This window comes from Pongo abelii, chromosome 14 (assembly GCF_028885655.2).
Source record: "Pongo abelii isolate AG06213 chromosome 14, NHGRI_mPonAbe1-v2.0_pri, whole genome shotgun sequence".
NCBI lineage: Eukaryota > Metazoa > Chordata > Mammalia > Primates > Hominidae > Pongo > Pongo abelii.
In genome coordinates this window covers 28,859,372-28,881,303 of record NC_071999.2, presented here as the reverse complement: position 1 = coordinate 28,881,303, position 21,932 = coordinate 28,859,372, and the positions used below count along the sequence as shown (strand labels likewise).

At 39.4% G+C, this 21,932-nt stretch overlaps 1 protein-coding gene across 5 annotated transcripts in view; it reads left to right on the top strand.

Annotated features, from left to right (window-relative positions):
• LOC100437575 (phosphatidylinositol 3,4,5-trisphosphate 3-phosphatase TPTE2-like) overlaps positions 1–21,932 on the top strand; it is a 150,822-nt gene that overhangs the window by 30,342 nt on the left and 98,548 nt on the right. Inside the window, exons 1-2 of one of the 5 annotated variants that reach the window (XM_063714780.1) lie at positions 16,600–19,203; positions 19,642–19,750. The exons of 3 other annotated variants lie outside the window; for them this stretch is intronic. The gene's annotated coding sequence lies outside the window, so the exon portion shown is untranslated. Of the gene's footprint in view, positions 1–16,599; positions 19,312–19,641; positions 19,751–21,932 lie in introns of those variants that run through there. One more of the 5 variants, XM_063714779.1, reaches the window with a different exon arrangement.

Sequence of the window (21,932 nt, the reverse complement as noted above, 5' to 3'; positions counted from 1 at the left end):
ACATATTTATGGGGAACAGATGATATGTTGTTACATGCATAGAATGCGTAATGATCAATCAGGGTGTTAAAGGTATCTGTCACTTTGAGTATTTGCCATTTCTATAGGTTGGGAACATTTCAAGTCCTCTCTTATAGCTATTTTGAAATACACAATACGTTGTTGTTAACTGTAGTCACCCTACTCTGCTATAGAACATTCGAACTTATTCCTTCTGTCTAACTGTATTAACCAACCACCACTTTTTTCTGCCAACCCTCCCATGCTTCCCAGCCTCTGGTATCTATCTATCCACCATCAACTTTTTTAGCTCCTACATATGTGATAACATGCAATATTTGTCTCTCTGTGCCTGGCTTACTTGACGTAACAATGACTTCCAGTTCCATCCATGTTGCTGCACACGACATGATTTTATTCTTTTTTATGGTTGAATAGTACTTGAAAAAAAATATATATATATATCACATTTTCTTTCTTTCTGCTTCTTTCTTTCTTTCTTTCTTTCTCCTTCTTTCTTTCTTTCTCTTTCTTTCTTTCTTTCTTCCTCTCCTCTCCTCCCCTCCCCTCGCCTCCCCTCCCCTCCCCTCCCCTCTCCTCTCCTTTCCTTTCTTTTCTTTTTTTCTTTTTTGAGACAGAGTCTCACCCTGTTGGCCAGGCTGGATTGCAGTGGTGCAATCTCGGCTCACTGCAACCTCCACCTCCCGGGTTCAAGCAATTCTCTGCCTCAGCCTCCCGAGTAATCCCGAGTAGCTGGGATTACAGGCACCCGCCACCATGCCTGGCTAATTTTTGTATTTTTAGTAGAGACAGGGTTTCACCATCTTGGGCAGGCTGCTCTTGAACTCCTGACCTCATGATCCACCTGCCTCAGCCTCCCAAAGTGCTGGGATTACAGGCCTGAGCCACCGTGCCCAGCCCACATTTTCTTTATTCATTTGTTTGTTGATGGACACTTAGGTTGATTCTATATTTTTGCTATTGTGAATGGTGCTGCGGTAAACATGGAAGTACAAGTATCATCTCTTTGATGTACTGGTTTTGTTTCCTTTGTATAAACACCCAGTAGTGGCATTGCTGGATTGTGTGGTAGTTCTATTTTCAGTTTCCTGAGAAATCTCCATACTGTTTTCCATAGTAATTATACTAATTTACATTCTTACTCAGCAGTGTATGAGTTCCCCTTTCTCTGCATCCTCACCCACATCCATTATTATTTTGTCTTTTTAATCATAGCCATTCTCACTGGGTGAAGATGATAGCTCATTGTGGTTTTAATTTGCATTTCCTTTATGATTAGAGACATTGAGCATTTTTTATATACCTGTATGTCTTCTTTGGAGAAATATCTGTTTATGTCCTTTGCCCACTATTTGTGTATGATGTATGTATGTATGTATGTATGTATGTATGTTTTGGAGTCAGGGTTTTGCTCTGTTGCCCAGGCTGGAGTGCAGTGGCATGGTCTCGGCTCACTGCAACCTCCGCCTCCTGGGTTCAAGTGATTTTCCTGCCTCAGCCTCCCGAGTAGCTGGGATTATAGGCACCTGCCACCATGCCCAGCTAATTGTTTGTATTTTTAGTAGAAATGGGGTTTCACCATATTAGCCAGGCTGGTCTTGAGTTCCTGACCTTGTGATCTGCCCGCCACGGCCTCCAAAAGTGCTGGCATTACAAGTGTGAGCCACTGTGCCCAGCCTCTTTTACTGTTTTTGACTTAAAGTCTGTTTTATCTGATATAAGTATAGCTACTCCTGATCACTTTTGGTTTCCCTTTGCACAGAATATCTTTTTCCACTCCTTTCCTTTCAGTCTATATGTCTCCACAGGTGAGGTGAGTTTCTTGTAGGAAGCATATATTTGGGTCATTTTTATTTTTAAAATCCATTCAGCCTGTCTATGTCTTTTCAGTGGAAAGTTTAATCCATTTACATTGAAGAGTATTTTTGACATGTGAGGGTTATTCCTGTCATTTTATTAATTGATTTCTGTTGGTTTATTTGTCTTTTGTCTCTTTCTTTCTCTCTTATTGTTTATCACTGTGGATTGGTGGTTTTCTTTAGTGATAACCTTTGAATTGTTTTTCTTATTTGTGTGCTTGCTCTACCAGTGGGTTTTATACTTTCCTGTGTTTCCATGATGGTAGATACCATCCTTTTGCTTCTGGGTATAAGACTCCCTTACATATTTCTTATATAACTGGTCTAGTGGTGATAAATTCCCTCCGCTTTTGCTTGTCTGGGAAGACATTATTTCACCTTCATTTATGAAAGATAACTTTGCTGGATGTAGTTTCTGTGGCTGATGGTTTTTTTCTTTCTGAACTTAGAATATATCATGCCATTCTTTCTTGACCTGTAAGGCTTATGCTGAGAAATCAACTGTTAGTCTGATAGGAGTTCCCTTATTTTCTCCTGCTGTTTTTAGAATTTTCTCTGTCTTCAATTTTTGACAATTTGATGATAATGGGCCATGGAGAAGATCTTTTTGAATTATATCTGTTTGGGGATCTGTGTGCTTCCTGTATCTGCAAGTCTAAATCTCTTGCTAGACTTGGAAAGTTTTGTTACTTTGTTAAATAGCTTTTCTATTCCCTTGGTTTGTTCTTTGCCTTCTGAGACACTGAAAATTCAAATGTTTGGTTGCTTTATGGTGTCCCATGTGTCATGTAGGCTTTGTTCATTCCTTTCTTCTTTTTTTTTAATTTTTGTATGATAGGGTTATTTTAAAAGATCTGTCTTCAAGTTCTGAAATTTGTTATACTGCTTGACCTAGTCTGTTGCTGAATTTTTTTTTTTTTTTTTTTTTTTTTTTTTTTTTTTTTTTGAGACAGAGTCTGTCTCTGTCACCCAGGCTGGAGTACAGTGGTGCCATCTTGGCTCACTGCAACCTCTGCCTCCTGGATTCAAGCAATTCTCATCCCTCAGCCTCCCGATTGGCTGGGATTACAGGCACACACCACCATAGCCAGCTAATTTTTGTATTTTTGTAGAGATGGGGTTTTGCCATGTAGGCCAGGCTGGTTTCGAACTCCTGACCTCAGACAATCTGCCTGCCTAAGCCTCCCAAAGTGCTGAGATTACAGGCATGAGACACCATGCCTGGCCTTTTTTTAATGTTTACTCCACATTGTGTCAGTCCTCACATGTCTCCTGGGATCCGTCTGATATGTAATCTGTTCGTTTTCCAGCAGTGATAATTTCATGTAAAATCCCAAATCTGATCTGAAATATTTTCTCTTCTCTTATTATCTTTACATAAATATTAACCATTTTGACATACTGAGATATAATTCAGTTGGTTCATGACTATGCCAGTAGCTCCATTTTTATATACAAATAGACATGCCTAAATCCCGTTTATTTTTTTGTATGCACATTTATTTAATTTTTAACTTTTATTTTAGGTTCAAGCGTACATATGGAGGTTTGTTATATATGTAAATTTTGTGTCATGGGGGTTTGATGCACAGATTATTTTGTCACTCAGGTGATAAGCATAGCACCTGATAGGTAGCTTTTTGATACTCACCATCCTCCCAGCCTCCAACCCTCAAGTAGGACCCAATGTCTGTTGTTCCCATATTTGTGTCCATGTGTACTCAATGTTTAACTCCCACTTATAAGTGAGAACATGTGGTATTTGGTTTCCTGTTCCTGTGTTAGTTTGCTTAGAATAATTTTTAAGCTGGAGCTGGATGGCCTCCAGCTCCATCCGTATTGCTGCAAAGCGCACGATCTTGTTTTTGTTTTATGGCTGCGTAGTATTCCACGGTATATGTGTGCCACATTTTTTTTATTCAGTTCACCATTGATGGGCACCTAGGTCAATTCTGTGTCTTTGCTACTGTGAATAGTGCTGCGATGGACATACGTGTGCGTGTGTCTTCATGGTAGAATGATATTGATATTCCTGTGGGTATATACTCAGTAATAGGATTGCTGGGTCACAGGGTAATTCTCAAGTTCTTTCAGAAATCACCAAACTGCTTTCCATAATGGCTGAACTAATTTACATACCCAGCAGTAGTGTATAAGCATTCCCTTTCCTCTGCAACTTTGCCAGCATCTATTTTTTGGCTTTTTAATAATAGCCATTGTGACTGGTATGAGATGGTATCACATTGTAGTTTTGATTTGCATTTCTCTAGGATCAGTGATGTTGAGCACTTTTTCATGTTTGTTAGCTGTGTGTATGTCTTCTTTTGAGAAGTGTCTGTTCATGTCCTTTGCCCCTCCCTTTTTTTTTAATGAGGTTGTTTGTTTTTTGCTTGTAAATTTCTTTAAGTTCCTTATACATTCTGGATATTAGACCTTTGTCAGATGCATAATTTGCAAATATTTTTTCCCATTCTGTAGGCTGTCTGTTTAGTCTGCTGATAGTTTCTTTTGCTGTGTAGAAACTCTAATTAGGTTCCACTTGTCTGTTTTTGGTTTTGTTGCAATTGCTTTTGGCATCTTCATCATGAAATCTCCACAAGGTCCTACGTCAGAATGGTATTTCCTAGGTTATCTTCCAGGGATTTTATGGTTTTAGGTTTTACATTTAAGTCTTTTAACCATCATGGGTTGATTTTTGTTTGTGGTGAAAGGAAGGGGTCCAGTTTCAATCTTCTGCATATGGCTAGTCAGTTATCCCATCACCATTTGTTGAGTAGCAAGTCCTTTCTCCATTGCTTGTTTTTGTTGGCTTTGTCGAAGATCAGACAGTTGTAGCTGTGCAGCTTTATTTCTGAGTTCTCTAACCTGTTCCATTGGCCTGTGTGTCTGTTTTTGTACCAGTGCATGCTGTTTTGCTCACTGTAGCCTTGTAGATGGTTTGAAGTTGGGTAGTGTGGCATCTCCAGCTTCGTTCTTTTTGTGTAGGACTGCTTTTGCTATCCTCCACATAGCTAGTCAATCACAAGTTGTGCTAATTTTTTCTGCTGTTTCTCCAATCTGTCTCTCCTCTCAATTCTCACTACCACCCTGGTTTTCCAGGCCCTCAACGTCTCTCACCCAAGCTGTGTAGTAGCCTCCTGACTGATCCCCGACACTTCAATGTTACCCTCTCTCCTAAGCTGTGTAGTAGCCTCCTGACTGATCCCCGACACTTCAATGTTGCCCTCTCTCCTAAGCTGTGTAGTAGCCTCCTAACCGATCCCCGACACTTCAATGTTGCCCTCTCTCCTAAGCTGTGTAGTAGCCTCCTAACTGATCCCCGACACTTCAATGTTGCCCTCTCTCCTAAGCTGTGTAGTAGCCTCCGAACTGATCCCTGACACTTCAATGTTACCCTCTCTCCTAAGCTGTGTAGTAGCCTCCTAACTGATCCCCGACACTTCAATGTTGCCCTCTCTCCTAAGCTGTGTGTTAGCCTCCTAACCGATCCCCGACACTTCAATGTTGCCCTCTGTCCTAAGCTGTGTAGTAGCCTCCTAACTGATCCCTGACACTTCAATGTTGCCCTCTCTCCTAAGCTGTGTAGTAGCCTCCTAACTGATCCCCGACACTTCAATGTTGCCCTCTCTCCCAAGCTGTGTAGTAGCCTCCTGACTGATCCCTGACACTTCAATGTTGCCCTCTCACCCAAGCTGTGTAGTAGCCTCCTGACTGATCCCTGACACTTCAATGTTGCCCTCTCTCCCAAGCTGTGTAGTAGCCTCCTGACTGATCCCTGACACTTCAATGTTGCCCTCTCTCCTCACCACTGAAAGACAGCCTACCTGAAACAAAATTATCCTGAGACTTCCCTTCTTAAAATCCCTTTTTGACTCCCTATTGCCTATGAAATAATGTCTGTACTTCTTAATATACTGTGCAGGCATCTCCTGTTACTCCCTGCTCTACATTTGTTACAGCAGTAATAGGTAAATGTTTATAATTTCCCCTGAAGTCCCTGTGCTATTCAATGCTTCCATGTATTTATTCATTATGATCTTTTTCTCTGAAACTCCCTCACCACTTTTTCTCCTGGTTTATTATTTATTGTCCTTCACGCCCAAGCTCAAGCATTATCTTTTTCAGAAAACCTACTTTGAAGTTCCAGAGTGGACCAATGGCCACTTTTAATGCTCCCCATAGTGTTAATCTCTATCTTTTCACTTTAAACATACTTTAAACCTGCTTCCTGAGTATAAAGTTTGTTATAATTTTAATATTTGTATTTTTCTATGTCTTTTTCTTCCCTTTGTGGTTTCTGTTAACTCCTGCTTAAGGTAGTTTGACTCTTCACGTCTTTGTTAAATTTTAGAAATAGCTCATATTTGTCTAAACTTTAACTTTGGGTATCCTGAGAGACCGGAATTGAGATGATTTGCCTGGTTTGTGCTTGGTTCTGGAAGTAGTACCAATCAGGAACCATTCTAGTTAGATTTATTGGTTTGAGGTTTCTTGGACTATGAGTATGGTGTAAATTCAAATTCCAGCGTAAGAGTAAAGCTGGTTAGAAAACATTAGGGAAGACTTAAAATTATTAATGTTTTAAAATCCACTGCCTGCAGACTGATTTGCTTATTGGTTCACTTGTCATATCCTTCCAACTTTGTCTTTTCTACTAAATCTATAACCCATTTTGGTGCCTGGGTTTATGTGAAGGTCTCAGACTCAGTTCCCTACTTTGTCAGGTTCAAATCCTATTAGTCAGTTAACCAGAAAAATTCTAGATCCCCAGGATTGCTGAACAGATTCCCAGGAATGTGTCAGAGCATTTCACAGTCCCCTATTGACATCTCATTCCCAGCTTTTTAAAAAAGAAAATATTTTGATTTTCCTATTGATTGCTGCAATTCCTATTTACTACCTCAGGCAGCCACGATGTTAACTAACAAAGCTCTAGGTTTTTGGTTTTGGCACACTTCCATGGCATCTCTGGCTTCTGTGTTGACTGATGACTTTAGTTTCACCTCTGGATTGTGTGTGCGTGTGTGTAATCATTTTGTACTTCCTTTACATTTTGTGAGTTCAGAAATATATTTAAAAGTGTATTTGGAGCTGGGCACAGTGGCTCATGCCTGTAATCCCTTTGGGAGGCCGAGGTGGAAGGATAACCTGAGGTCAGGATTTCGAGACTAGCCTGGCTAACATGGCGAAACCCGTCTCTACTAAAAATACATAAGTTAGCCGGGCATGGTGGCATGCACCTGTAATCCCAGCTATTAGGGAGGCTGAGGCAGGAGAATCACTTGAACTTGGGAGGTGGAGGTTGCCGTGAGCCAAGATCACATCACTGCACTCCAGCCTGGACAACAGAGTGAGACTCTGTTTCAAAAAAATGAATACAAAATAAAAAAATAAAAGTGTATTTGGAAGTGATGTCAGTAAAAATGGCAAGCTAGGAACCTTCAAAAATTTCTTATTCATAAAAGCAGCTGGGAACAAAGGAAGCAACTTTTTCAGAACTCTGGAAAATATCCAAAGGGTTGCCTCAATCTTGGGAGCATTTATTGAAGAATGTAGGCTGAATTTTGGTGAGAATACTGCACTTTGTAGTGTTGTTACTTTATGCTCAGCACATCCTCCCACCTCCATGGTAGCCTTGAAAACCAACATCCTACAATCTTGGTGAAAAACAAGCTCCTGGGAACCATAGAAAGGAACAAAAGGGGGTTGGGACTCATTCAAAGCCTTATTCCCAGAGAAACGTCATTATGTGACCTGACTAGGAGGTCCCAGGAAGACCCCACGCACAAAACTATCTTTGTTTGGCCTGACTTAGGCTCCCCCAGCCTTTGTTCAGGGGATATTTGTTAAAGACAATCAGAGGCAATTTTTGAACATCATGGCTACCTGTGGTACAGATAAGTTGAGATACACAATATGCTAACAAAAATGTAAACAAAGGCCGGGTGCGGTGGCTCATGCCTGTAATCCCAGCACTTTGGGAGGCCAAGGCGGGCAGGTCATGAGTTCAGGAGATTGAGACCATCCTGGCTAACATGGTGAAACCCTGTCTCTACTAAAAAAAAATAAAAAAAAATTAGCCAGACGTAGTGGCGGGCGCCTGTAGTCCCAGCTACTAGGGAGGCTGAGGCAGGAGAATGGCATGAACCCAGGAGGTGGAGCTTGCAGTGAGCCAAGATCACACCACTGCAGTCCAGCCTGGATGACAGAGCGAGACTCTATCTCAAAAAAAAAAAGAAAAGTAAACAAAAGAAAACAGAAAAAAACAAATGCTGAGAGTACTAAACCTAATTGCTGTCAGAAGACATTTCTGTTCATGTCTTCCACCTACAAATTTAACATCTTTTCCATCTCAACTAAGTACTTATCATGCACTGTAGCTGTAACTTTTGTAGCTTGAGGTTTGACAGCAAAACTGACACAAATTTCTTTGTTCTTCTTCACAATTTTATAGGTAGAGGATTTGTCCTTACTGTAAATCTTAGCAACCTCAGCCTATAATATTTTTCTTTTCTTATGATGTCAGAGACTTTCATCTTTTCACTTAAAGGAAGCACATTGTGGCTTCTCTCTGGCATATCCAAATTGCCAGGATAATTACCACTGCATATTGGGGCAAATATGAAGTGAAATAAAGGTTACTTGTATACAACCCCTGTGATGCCATGATAGTTGGTGTGATAATCAGGATGGCTACTAAGGGTCTAATGAGACTTATTAATCAAGAGTTCTACATGTAGCAAAAATATCCTTCAATGTTGAAGGAGAAATGTAAGACATTAAGCATCTTAAGACATTTAAGACATTCCTTGGTAAACAAAACTAAAAAAATTTGTTGCTTGAAGACATCTCTATGAGAAATACTAATGGGAGTCATTTAGGCTGAAATGAAAGAATACTACGTAGTAACTCAAATCCACATGAGGAAATAAAGAGCTGAGAAAGATAACTATATGAGTAAGTATAAAAGGCAGTATAAGCATAAAGCAGTTCTCATAAATGGGTTGATGAACATAAAGCATATGAAGATATGTTTTATATGACATTAACAGCACAATGGAAGAGAGAGGGAATGGATTGACATAGGAAAAAGTTTATGTATACTATTGTAATTAAGTTGGTATTAATATGAACTACATAGTTATAAATCAACATGTTAATTGCAATATCCAGGGCAACAACTAAGAAAACAACTCAAAAATGTAGTAAAGGAAATGACAAAGAAATAAAAATTGTACACTCTAAAACTATTTAGCATAAATCTTACTTTATCAATGATTGTATTAAATGGAAATTTCTCTCAATTTAAAAGGAAGAAATTTGCAGAATGAATTCAAGGATATGATCCTACTACACGCTGTCTATAAGAGACATGCTTTAGACCAAGACTCAAATAGATTGAAAGTAAAAATATAGAAAAAGATATAACAAGCAAACAGTAACCAAAAAACTAAATAAATAAATAAGGAGATGGAATCATGATACAAAATTAGAAAAAAAAACAGACTTAAAGGGAAAAATTTTAATTAACAACAAAGGAGATTTTATAATAATGAGAATCAATCCATCAAAAATACATAACAGAGCCCCAAAGTGTCCATGAAGAAAAAAATGACAGAATTGAAGGGAGAAACAATTCAGCAATCATAGTTGAGGACTTCAATTCCCCACTTTCGTTAACAGCTAGACAATTGGGCAGAAAATCAAAAAGAAAATATAAGACTTGAATAATACTATAAACCAACTAGATTTAACAGATATCTGTAGCATTCTCCATCCAACAACAGAGTATACAGTCTCTATAAGTGCACATGGAACATTCTCCAGGAAAGACCATATGCTGGGCAATAAAACAACTCTCAATAAAAGATTTAAATCATACAAAACATGTTCTCAACTGCAATAAAATGAAGTTAGAATAGTAAGAGAAGGAAATTTGGGAAGTTCACAAATATATGGAAATGAAACAATGTACTCTTAATCAATTGGTCATAGGAGAAATCCAAGAGAAATCAGAACATATTTTGAGATGAATGAAAACAATGATTCCACATCTCAAAATTTGTGGAATGCAGCTAATTCCATGCTTAAACGCAAAATTATAGGTGTAAATTCTTACATTAGAGTGGAAGAAAGATATCAATGAATAATTCAACTTTCCACCTAAAGAAACTAGAAAAAGAAGAGCAAACTGAAACCAAAGCAAATAAAGCAAGGATATAATAAATTTTAGAGTGAAAATAAATAAAATAGCAAGCAGAAAAACAATAGAGAAAATAAACAAAACCAAAAGTTATTTGAAAAGATCAACAAAATTGATAGCTTAGCTAGCCGGATCAAGAAAAAAAAGAAAAGAACCCAAAAATGTGGTAAATAGGTTAGGTACATAATAACCATAAAAACCCTAAACCCTTAGATAATCTAGTAAAAATTACGAAAAACCAACAGCTAACATTAAACTTAGTGGTGAAAGTCTTAAAGCTTTTCTCCTAAGATGAGGAACAAGACATGCTTTTTCTTTTTTTTTTTAAGTTTTTTTTTTTTTAATTATTATACTTTAAGTTTTAGGGTACATGTGCACAATGTGCAGGTTAGTTACATATGTATACATGTGCCATGCTGGTGTGCTGCACCCATTAACTTGCCATTTAGCATTAGGTATATCTCCTAATGCTATCCCTCCCCCCTCCCCCGACCCCACAACAGTCCCCAAGAGTGTGATGTTCCCCTTCCTGTGTCCATGTGTTCTCATTGTTCAGTTCCCATCTATGAGTGAGAACATGCGGTGTTTGGTTTTTTCTCCTTGTGATAGTTTACTGAGAATGATGATTTCCAATTTCATCCATGTCCCTACAAAAAACATGAACTCATCATTTTTTATGGCTGCATAGTATTCCATGGTGTATATGTGCCACATTTTCTTAATCCAGTCTATCATTGTTGGACATTTGGGTTGGTTCCAAGTCTTTGCTATTGTGAATAGTGCCGCAATAAACATACGTGTGCATGTGTCTTTATAGCAGCATGATTTATAGTCCTTTGGGTATATACCCACTAATGGGATGGCTGGGTCAAATGGTATTTCTAGTTCTAGATCCCTGAGGAATCGCCACACTGACTTCCACAAGGGATGAACTAGTTTACAGTCCCACCAACAGTGTAAAAGTGTTCCTATTTCTCCACATCCTCTCCAGCACCTGTTGTTCCCTGACTTTTTAATGATTGCCATTCTAACTGGTGTGAGATATTATCTCATTGTGGTTTTGATTTGCATTTCTCTGATGGCCAGTGATGATGAGCATTTTTTCATGTGTCTTTTGGCTGCATAAATGTCTTCTTTTGAGAAGTGTCTGTTCATATCCTTCGCCCACTTTTTGATGGGTTTTTTTTTTTTCTTGTAAATTTGTTTGAGTTAATTGTAGATTCTGGATATTGGCCCTTTGTCAGATGAGTAGGTTGAGAAAATTTTCTCCCATTTTGTAGGTTGCCTGTTCACTCTGATGGTAGTTTCTTTTGCTGTGCAGAAGCTCTTTAGTTGAATTAGATCCCATTTGTCAATTTTGGCTTTTGTTGCCATTGCTTTTGGTGTTTTAGACATGAAGTCCTTGCCCATGCCTATGTCCTGAATGGTAATGCCTAGGTTTTCTTCTAGGGTTTTTATGGTTTTAGTTCTAACATTTAAGTCTTTAATCCATCTTGAATTAATTTTTGTATAAGGTGTAAGGAAGGGATCCAGGTTCAGCTTTCTACATATGGCTAGCCAGTTTTCCCAGCACCATTTATTAAATAGGGAATCCTTTCCCCATTGCTTGTTTTTCTCAGGTTTGTCAAAGATCAGATAGTTGTAGATATGCGGCCTTATTTCTGAGGGCTCTGTTCTGTTCCATTGATCTATATCTCTGTTTTGGTACCAGTACCATGCTGTTTTGGTTACTGTAGCTTTGTAGTATAGTTTGAAGTCAGGTAGCGTGATGCCTCCAGCTTTGTTCTTTTGGCTTAGGATTGACTTGGTGATGCAGGCTCTTTTTTTGTTCCATATGAACTTTAAAGTAGTTTTTTCCAATTCTGTGAAGAAAGTCATTGGTAGCTTGATGGGGATGGCATTGAATCTATAAATTACCTTGGGCAGTATGGCCATTTTCATGATATTGATTCTTCCTACCCATGAGCATGGAACGTTCTTCCATTTGTTTGTATCCTCTTTTATTTCCTTGAGCAGTGGTTTATAGTTCTCCTTGAAGAGGTCCTTCACGTCCCTTGTAAGTTGGATTCCTAAGTATTTTATTCTCTTTGAAGCAATTGTGAATGGGAGTTCACTCATGATTTGGCTCTCTGTTTGTCTGTTATTGGTGTATAAAAATGCTTGTGATTTTTGTACATTGATTTTGTATCCTGAGACTTTGCTGAAGTTGCTTATCAGCTTAAGGAGATTTTGGGCTGAGACAATGGGGTTTTCTAGATATACATCATGTCATCTGCAAACAGGGACAATTTGATTTCCTCTTTTCCTAATTGAATACCCTTTATTTCCTTCTCCTGCCTAATTGCCCTGGCCAGAACTTCCAACACTATGTTGAATAGGAGTGGTGAGAGAGGGCATCCCCATCTTGTGCCAGTTTTCAAAGGGAATGCTTCCAGTTTTTGCCCATTCAGTATGATATTGGCTCTGGGTTTGTCATAGATAGCTCTTATTATTTTGAGATATGTCCCATCAATACTTAATTTATTGAGAGTTTTTAGCATGAAGTGTTGTTGAATTTTGTCAAAGGCCTTTTCTGCATCAATTGAGATAATCACATGGTTTTGTCTTTGGTTCTGTTTATATGCTGGATTACGTTTATTGATTTGCATATGTTGAACCAGCCTTGCATCCCAGGGATGTAGCCCACTTGATCATGGTGGATAAGCTTTTTGATGTGCTGCTGGATTCGGTTTGCCAGTATTTTATTGAGGATTTTTGCATCGATGTTCATCAAGGATATTGGTCTAAAATTCTCTTTTTTGGTTGTGTCTCTGCCAGGCTTTGGTATCAGGATGATGCTGGCCTCATAAAATGAGTTAGGGAGGATTCCCTCTTTTTCTATTGATTGGAATAGTTTCAGAAGGAATGGTACCAGCTCCTCCTTGTACCTCTGGTAGAATTTGGCTGTGAATCCATCTGGTCCTGGACTCTTTTTTGTTAGTAAGCTATTGATTATTGCCACAATTTCAGATCCTGTTATTGGTCTATTCAGAGATTCAACTTCTTCCTGGTTTAGTCTTGGGAGAGTGTATGTGTCCAGGAATTTATCCATTTCTTCTAGATTTTCTAGTTTATTTGCATAGAGGTGTTTGTAGTATTCTCTGATGGTGGTTTGTATTTCTGTGGGATCGGTGGTGATATCCCCTTTATCATTTTTTATTGTGTCTATTTGATTCTTCTCTCTTTTTTTCTTTATTAGTCTTGCTAGCGATCTATCAATTTTCTTGATCCTTTCAAAAAACCAGCTCCTGGATTCATTAATTTTTTGAAGGGTTTTTTGTGTCTCTATTTCCTTCAGTTCTGCTCTGATTTTAGTTATTTCTTGCCTTCTGCTAGCTTTTGAATGTGTTTGCTCTTGCTTTTCTAGTTCTTTTAATTGTGATGTTAGGGTGTCAATTTTGGATCTTTCCTGCTTTCTCTTGTGGGCATTTAGTGCTATAAATTTCCCTCTACACACTGCTTTGAATGTGTCCCAGAGATTCTGGTATGTTGTGTCTTGGTTCTCGTTGGTTTCAAAGAACATCTTTATTTCTGCCTTCATTTCGTTATGTACCCAGTAGTCATTCAGGAGCAGGTTGTTCTGTTTCCATGTAGTTGAGCAGTTTTGAGTGAGTTTCTTAATCCTGAGTTCTAGTTTGATTGCACTGTGGTCTGAGAGACAGTTTGTTATAATTTCTGTTCTTTTACATTTGCTGAGGAGAGCTTTACTTCCAACTATGTGGTCAATTTTGGAGTAGGTGTGGTGTGGTGCTGAAAAAAATGTATATTCTGTTGATTTGGGGTGAAGAGTTCTGTAGATGTCTATTAGATCCGCTTGGTGCAGAGCTGAGTTCAATTCCTGGGTATCCTTGTTAACTTTCTGTCTCGTTGATCTGTCTAATGTTGACAGTGGGGTGTTAAACTCTCCCATTATTATTGTGTGGGAGTCTAAGTCTCTTTGTAGGTCACTCAGGACTTGCTTTATGAATCTGGGTGCTCCTGTATTGGGTGCATATATATTTAGGATAGTTAGCTCTTGTCAAATTGATCCCTTTACCATTATGTAATGGCCTTCTTTGTCTCTTTTGATCTTTGTTGGTTTAAAGTCTGCTTTATCAGAGACTAGGATTGCAACCCCTGCCTTTTTTTGTTTTCCATTTGCTTGGTAGATCTTCCTCCATCCTTTTGTTTTGAGCCTATGTGTGTCTCTGCACATGAGATGGGTTTCCTGAATACAGCACACTGATGGGTCTTGAGTCTTTATCCAATTTGCCATTCTGTGTCTTTTAATTGGAGCATTTAGTCCATTTACATTTAAAGTTAATATTCTTATGTGTGAATTTGATTGTGTCATTATGATGTTAGCTGGTTATTTTGCTCGTTAGTTGATGCAGTTTCTTCCTAGTCTCCACGGTCTTTACATTTTGGCATGATTTTGCAGCGGCTGGTACCGGTTGTGCCTTTCCATGTTTAGGGTTTCCTTCGGGAGCTCTTTTAGGGCAGGCCTGGTGGTGACAAAATCTCTCAGCATTTGCTTGTCTGTAAAGTATTTTATTTCTCCTTCACTTATGAAGCTTAGTTTGGCTGGATATGAAATTCTGGCTTGAAAATTCTTTTCTTTAAGAATGTTGAATATTGGCCCCCACTCTCTTCTGGCTTGTAGAGTTTCTGCCGAGAGATCCGCTGTTAGTCTGATGGGCTTCCCTTTGTGGGTAACCCGATCTTTCTCTCTGGCTGCCCTTAACATTTTTTCCTTCATTTCAACTTTGGTGAATCTGACAATTATGTGTCTTGGAGTTGCTCTTCTCGAGGAGTATCTTTGTGGTGTTCTCTGTATTTCCTGAATCTGAATGTTGGCCTGCCTTGCTAGATTGCGGAAGTTCTCCTGGATAATATCTTGCAGAGTGTTTTCCAACTTGGTTCCATTCTCCCCGTCACTTTCAGGTACACCAATCAGATGCAGATTTGGTCTTTTCACATAGTCCCATATTTCTTGGAGGCTGTGTTCGTTTCTTTTTATTCTTTTTTTCTCTAAACTTCCCTTCTTGCTTCATTTCATTCATTTCATCTTCCATCACTGATACCCTTTCTTCCAGTTGGTCACATCGGCTCTTGAGGCTTCTGCATTCTTCACATAGTTCTCGAGCCTTGGCTTTCAGCTCCGTCAGCTCCTTTAAGCGCTTCTCTGTATTGGTTATTCTAGTTATACATTTGTCTAAAGTTTTTTCAAAGTTTTCAACTTCTTTGCCTTTGGTTTGAATTTCCTCCTGTAGCTCGGAGTAGTTTGATCGTCTGAAGCCTTCTTCTCTCAACTCATCAAAGTCATTCTCCGTCCAGCTTTGTTCCATTGCTGGTGAGGAACTGCGTTCCTTTGGAGGAAGAGAGGCGCTCTGCTTTTTAGAGTTTCCAGTTTTTCTGCTCTGTTTTTTCCCCATCTTTGTGGTTTTATCTACTTTTCGTCTTTGATGATGGTGTTGTACAGATGGGTTCTTGGTGTGGATGTCCTTTCTGTTTGTTAGTTTTCCTTCTAACAGACAGGACCCTCAGCTGCAGGTCTGTTGGAGTTTGCTAGAGGTCCACTCCAGACCCTGTTTGCCTGGGTATCAGCAGCGGTGTCTGCAGAACCACGGATTTTCATGATCTGCGAATGCTGCTGTCTGATTGTTCCTCTGGAAGTTTTGTCTCAGAGGAGTACCAGGCTGTGTGAGGTGTCAGTCTGCCCCTACTGGGGGGTGCCTCCCAGTTAGGCTGCTCGGGGGTCAGGGGTCAGGGACCCTCTTGAAGAGGCATTCTGCCTGTTCTCACATCTCCAGCTGCGTGCTGGGAGAACCACTGCTCTCCTCAAAGCTGTCAGACAGGGACATTTAAGTCTGCAGAGGTTACTGCTGTCTTTTTGTTTGTCTGTGCCCTGCCCCCAGAGGTGGAGCCTACAGAGGCAGGCAGGCCTCCTTGAGCTGTGGTGGGCTCCACCCAGTTCCAGCTTCCTGGTTGCTTTGTTTACCTAAGTGAGCCTGGGCAATGGCGGGCGCCCCTCCCCCAGCCTCGCTGCCGCCTTGCAGTTTGATCTCAGACTGCTGTGCTAGCAATCAGCCAGACTCCGTGGGCGTAGGACCCTCCGCGCCAGGTGCCGGATATAATCTCCTGGTAGGCCGTTTCCTAAGCCCGTCAGGAAAGCACAGTATTCGGGTGGGAGTGGCCCGATTTTTTAGTTGCCGTCTGTCACCCCTTTCCTTGAGCAGGAAAGGGAACTCCCTGACCCCTTGCGCTTCCCAAGTGAGGCAATGCCTCGCCCTGCTTCGGCTGGCGCCCGGTGCGCTGCACCCACTGTCCTGTGCCCACTGTCTGGCACTCCCTAGTGAGATGAACCGGGTACCTCAGATGGAAATGCAGAAATCACCCATCTTCTGCGTCGCTCACGCTGGGAGCTGTAGACCGGAGGTCTTCCTCAAGACATGCTTTCTCTATTCAACTTTGTACTGGAGATTCTAGCCCAGGACAAGTAGACAAAAAAAAAAAAAAAACCAACAACAAAAAAGAAATAAAAAAAAAATAAAAAACATCTAGATTGGAATGGAAAAAGGGAAACTCTATTTTTTGCAGATAAATAATGTTGTATATAGAAAATCTAAGGAACCCACAACAACAACAAACCTGCTGGAGCAACAACTGAGTTCACAAAAGATATAAGATCAGTGTGCAAAAAAATCAGTTATATTTAGAAACATTAGCAATGAGTAGGCTCAAAATGAAATTCAGAAAGTAATTTTATTTACAATAGCATTAAAAAATAAGACAAAAACAAAAGAAATGTAAGACTACAAAACATTATTGAAAGTGATTAAGACCTAAATAAATGGATACACATTCTGTATTTATTGAATGGAAGACATTACTATTAAGATGACAGTACTCCACAAATTGATATACATATTCAACTCAGTTCCTATCAAAATCCTAGCCTCTCTTTTTGCAGAAATTGACTTGCTGATCTAAGATTCGTTGGAAAATGCAAGGGACTCTGAATAACCAAAACAATCTTGAAGAAGAACAATGAAGTTGCAGAGTCCACACTTTATTATTTCAAAACTTACTATAAAGCTATAGTGGTTAAAGTTGCATAGTACTAGAATAAGGATAGACATGTAGATCAATGGAATAGAATTGAGAGTCCAGAAGTAAATCCATACATTTAAGGTCAATTGATTTTCCACAAGGGTACCAAGACTATTGAGTGGAAAAGAACAGTCTCTTCAGCAAATGGTGCTGGAACAACTGGATATCCACATACAAATGAATGAAGTTAGATCTCTTTCTCACATCATACAGAAAAATTAACCTCAAATGGAAGAAGTATCTAAATGTAAGATCCCAAACTATGCTCTTAGACAAAAACATAGGTATACATTTTTTTATGATATTAGTAATGATTTCTTTTTCTTCCTCTCCTTTTATGTGGAACAGGAAAGCTAGAGGGGTTTAGAGTTGTCTTATTGCTTTTCCCCTATGTCAGACAAGGCCCTGATAAAGCAGTTTTTCTTTAGAGCAGGTCTTTCACACAGAGAATAGAATGCTCTGGGCATATTTCAAAATGGTTGCTATACCCACTCACTCTCTCTATCCCCCAATTAGGGCATATTTTGAAATGGTTGCTTTTCCCTTTTCCTTGTGTAAAGAGCCTGAGGAAATTTTCTTCAGCCTTCATCATGAGAACCTGGTGGGGTTTCTGGAAGTAAAATTCATGAAAGTCTAAGGGGCTCCCAAGACGGGACTCCAACAAGCTTTTAACTCTCAAGCGAGTCCACACTCAGCCACCAGTAATTTATTGATTACCATTGAAGTGTTCCTACCAATTACTGGCTCTGTGGCTTCTGCTCTCAGGTAAACTGTGATTTTCTATAGTCACCCATCTCTCTAGTTTTTGAGGAAGTGGTTTCCCTGTGACCTGTATTCTCCGACAGATCTAAGAAAAGTTGTTGATTTTCAGTTTGATTATCTTTTTTTCTGTTGTGAAGATGAGAGTGATGACTTCCAAGTTCTCTACGTGTTGGAGTGGGAAATGGAAGACCTAATTAACTTCTTAAGAAACAAACTGTTTTCCACAGTGGATCTAGCACTTTACATTCGTGGCATTGTATGAGAGTTTCAGTTTCTCTCTATCTTTGTCAACACGCCATCTTTCTAATTTTAGATATTCTAATAGGTATCTAGTGGTTTCTTATTGTAGTTTTAATGTGCAGTTCTCTAATAGCTAGTGATGATGACCATTTTTTCATTTGCTTATTTGCCAGTTGCAAATCTTTATTAGTGAAGTATCTGTGCACGTTTTGCCCATTTTTAAAAAGTTGGGTTGTTTTCTTACAATTGAAGTTTATTTTTTCTTATACTCAAAATTTTAATTGACACATAATAAATTGTACATATTTATGAAGTATAATGTGATGTTTCAGTACATTTTACATTGTATAATGATCAAATCATGGTAATTAGCATATCCATCGCCTTAAACATTTACCATTTCTTTGATGTAAGAACATTCAAAATCCTCTCTTCTAGCTAGAATATGAATGTATTTTAAATGTACAACTATTTGTTTTCTCACAATCCTATAAAATGATAGCTTGAGTCAATGAAGTATCCCCCCAAGTCCTATCAACCTTGTCTATTTTAGTGAAATTTAATATTGTCTAGACAACACTAGACAAACATAGTTATTCAGAGAGGATACCTGAGCCCTCTGGTTATTCTTTCTAACCCACAAAGGAAGCTGAGCACTTGATGTAAACTTCTTCATCAGAGTAAACAGGAAGAATCCCCTCCATTACATACAAAAGAAAAAATAACTGGAGAGATAGTCTCTGCTCTGAGGTTATTATCCTGTGGTCTTTGGTTTTGGTACATTCTCCCTCACCCCATGCCCTTCTCCCTCATCTTTAATGAGTATCTGTATGTATGGCAGAAGAGCATGTTTTTAAGTCTCTGCAGTCTGGGGCCAAGCTCGTTCTATTCCCCACTCTACAAGAATCACAAGAGCACCAGGATTCTGTTTGGGGTTGCCATGGACACAGAGTTCTTATTACAGAACTGACTTATTCTCAATACAAGGTAAAGACCTAGAGGTGAGGTCTCTGATCAGGGGAGTCCCATCCCATCCCCTGCCCTCTCTGTTGGCTAATGCTGTCCTCTCATCCTCATCAGGAGAATTAAAATCATGTAAAGTTTTGGCGGGGGAACTAGAAGGTGGTCTCTGGGGCCCATAGACAGGAAAGTTTGCTTATACCCAGCTGGGGGGACCACTAATTGACATTCCTTTCCCCTCCCAGGGACCTTACAGAGTCCCCTCATCCTCAGGGTACTGGGGGACAACCAGTGGGTGTAAGGCCAAACAGCAACAACCTTGTTACTTGCCAGGAATTGGGTCAAGATTTGATTTAACAAGCTTGGTTTTGGGAACTAAAAAATGAAAAAAGAAAAGCCATAATCTTGAAAGGCAACAAGAGAGAAAACTGCTAACAGGATCTTGATTAAATTTCTCCCTCTTAGAGAATGTTGTGCTGAAGACACAAGACCTCAGACTTGTGTTATTCTAGCAGCTGAACAGACCCCAGGCTCTTCTGACTGGCAATGGCACTGGAAGCAGTCTGATCTGTAGGTAAGCAGGTCCAGGGCTTACAGGGAGAAACTCCCAGAAATCCAGCTCTGCCTTGGGTTGCCCTGGTTCACGTCCAAAGACGTGCTTAGGCCACATCTCTGGAGCACAAGGTGGTAGACTGAGAGCTTTGATATTTCTACTCCTACTGCAGATGAGCTGGTATAACTCCGAAGGTATGGAATTTGCTGTTGTCTGTGACCCAGCAAATAGAAATAGAAAAATAATTAGATAGAAAAATAATAGAAATAGAAAAAATTTAAAAAACAAACCAAGCCTCATTCTATGCCTGTTAATGTCCTTAAAAATATGACATTTTAGGCAGTGTGATAATATGCATATACTGGTCACTTTAATCTTTCCTACAGGGGCAGCTGGTTGCCCTAATGGTGGATGCTGTGTTCAAGGATGGTGAGCTAGTGTTCAGCTCAGGAAGCCACTCCACAGAGATGGCCACCAAAAGGGCTTCAGTGGTCCCATCTCAATTAACACCTGAAACATTGTCAATTATTACAGTGAAGGTCACAAATGGGTTATTATTAGTGAGATTGGTGGCTTACAAAGCAGCATGATGGATGTTACAATTATATGACATTTTAAGATCTGTGAATCAACTAACGTGTTTTGGAGACAGCCCACCCTCGCATAAACAGGATACAGGTGTATGAGGGTGGCCTGTAGTGTATATCTGGAGACGACACCCAAGGCTTGATCCTCATATGGTCCTATCTCCAGGAAGGTTTAGGAAGATTTTGGCCTCTGGAACATTAGGAATCTGTTGAGAATGAAGCTTTCATGCTTGGAGCACCTAAAGTACAGAAAGCTTACAAAAGCTTATGTACTGTGCCTGCTTGCTACTGAATGTTTTGTTAAATGAATATCTGTATGTGTGGCAGATTTGGTCAGAGACCTACTTTTCATTATAACTTCTAGCATGATTATAAAGGTGTAGCTAACCTTCACCTAACTCAAACTTCTGTGGTTGCTCCTATCTACCAAAAAGCATTTAAGAATTCTGCATGACCACTTTAGTTTAGGACAGTTTGCAATTCTCCCCTTCCTTAGAGGGCAATTTAGCTAGCTACTTATTCATGTCCCATGAGGGAAGTCATTCTGTGCCCCAAAGCAGCTTATCAAAGTATTATTTCAGACTTCATGCAATACTCTCCCTGAAAGGAGTTCAGGTAACATCTATGGATGCCTCGTGCCCTTTTTGGAGATTAGTTTCCCAAGGAACTTGCTTAGCAATCCTGGCTTGTCACCTGAATCTGGAGTAATTTGAGTGTCTTCCAGTTCTCTTCCTCATTAGAGGATGTCTGAAAAATCCAGTAATCATTTAATAAGGCTGCTTATGTCAGAAACTCAAATTCTTATCTTTTTGGTGTTTTGAACATTTTCCCGTTATGATTTATTAGTGTATTCTGCATAGACAATCCAATTATTCATCCTGCTGAAAAGTAGCGGATGCCTGTAGATGCCTTTCTTTTTGTAAAAGGTATTGTTTTTCCTGAGACCTGGATGAATTTCCGGGAGCCATTCAAGGACATGAGAACACCCACTTTGAACTTGAAAGGTTCCCCTCATGGCCCTCAGACCAGGCTAACGAGATTTGATAATTTGAACTCTGGCATTCCTTTCCTCACAGGCTGAAAGAATAGCACAATATTAATGTCTATCTGTGCTTAAAGGTTTGAGCTATTGATCAGAGTCCAAAATTAGTGTGTGTAGGAAAACTTTTCTTAAAGACATAAAAAGATACCATTTAATATATTGTTTCCAAAATGTGTTTCTCACACATTTCCACTGTGAGAAAGAGGTTCTGTGGTCAAATAAGTTAAGAAACCTCAGCACACTCTTAGAGAATCCCAATTTTTAGCAGCAGCAAAAAAATGTGTGTGATCAGTTTCTTAAACTTATTTAAACGTTTGAAAAGTTAGAAAATTGTGGCGAAGAGCATTAATTCTTGAATCTTGGGAGTGTATTACCTTGATGAGAATGTTTGTGTATTTGAAACTGAAAATATGTATCCGTTTATATTGCCACATACTGATTTTTATGGCATAATATATGGTGTAGAGAGCAGGTCGTCTAAAAACCAATATTTGCAAAATGCTGAATATTCAGCATGGTTTTATGAAGTTGACAGATGTGGAGTGTATTTTGCATGTGTCTTGACTTACAGATG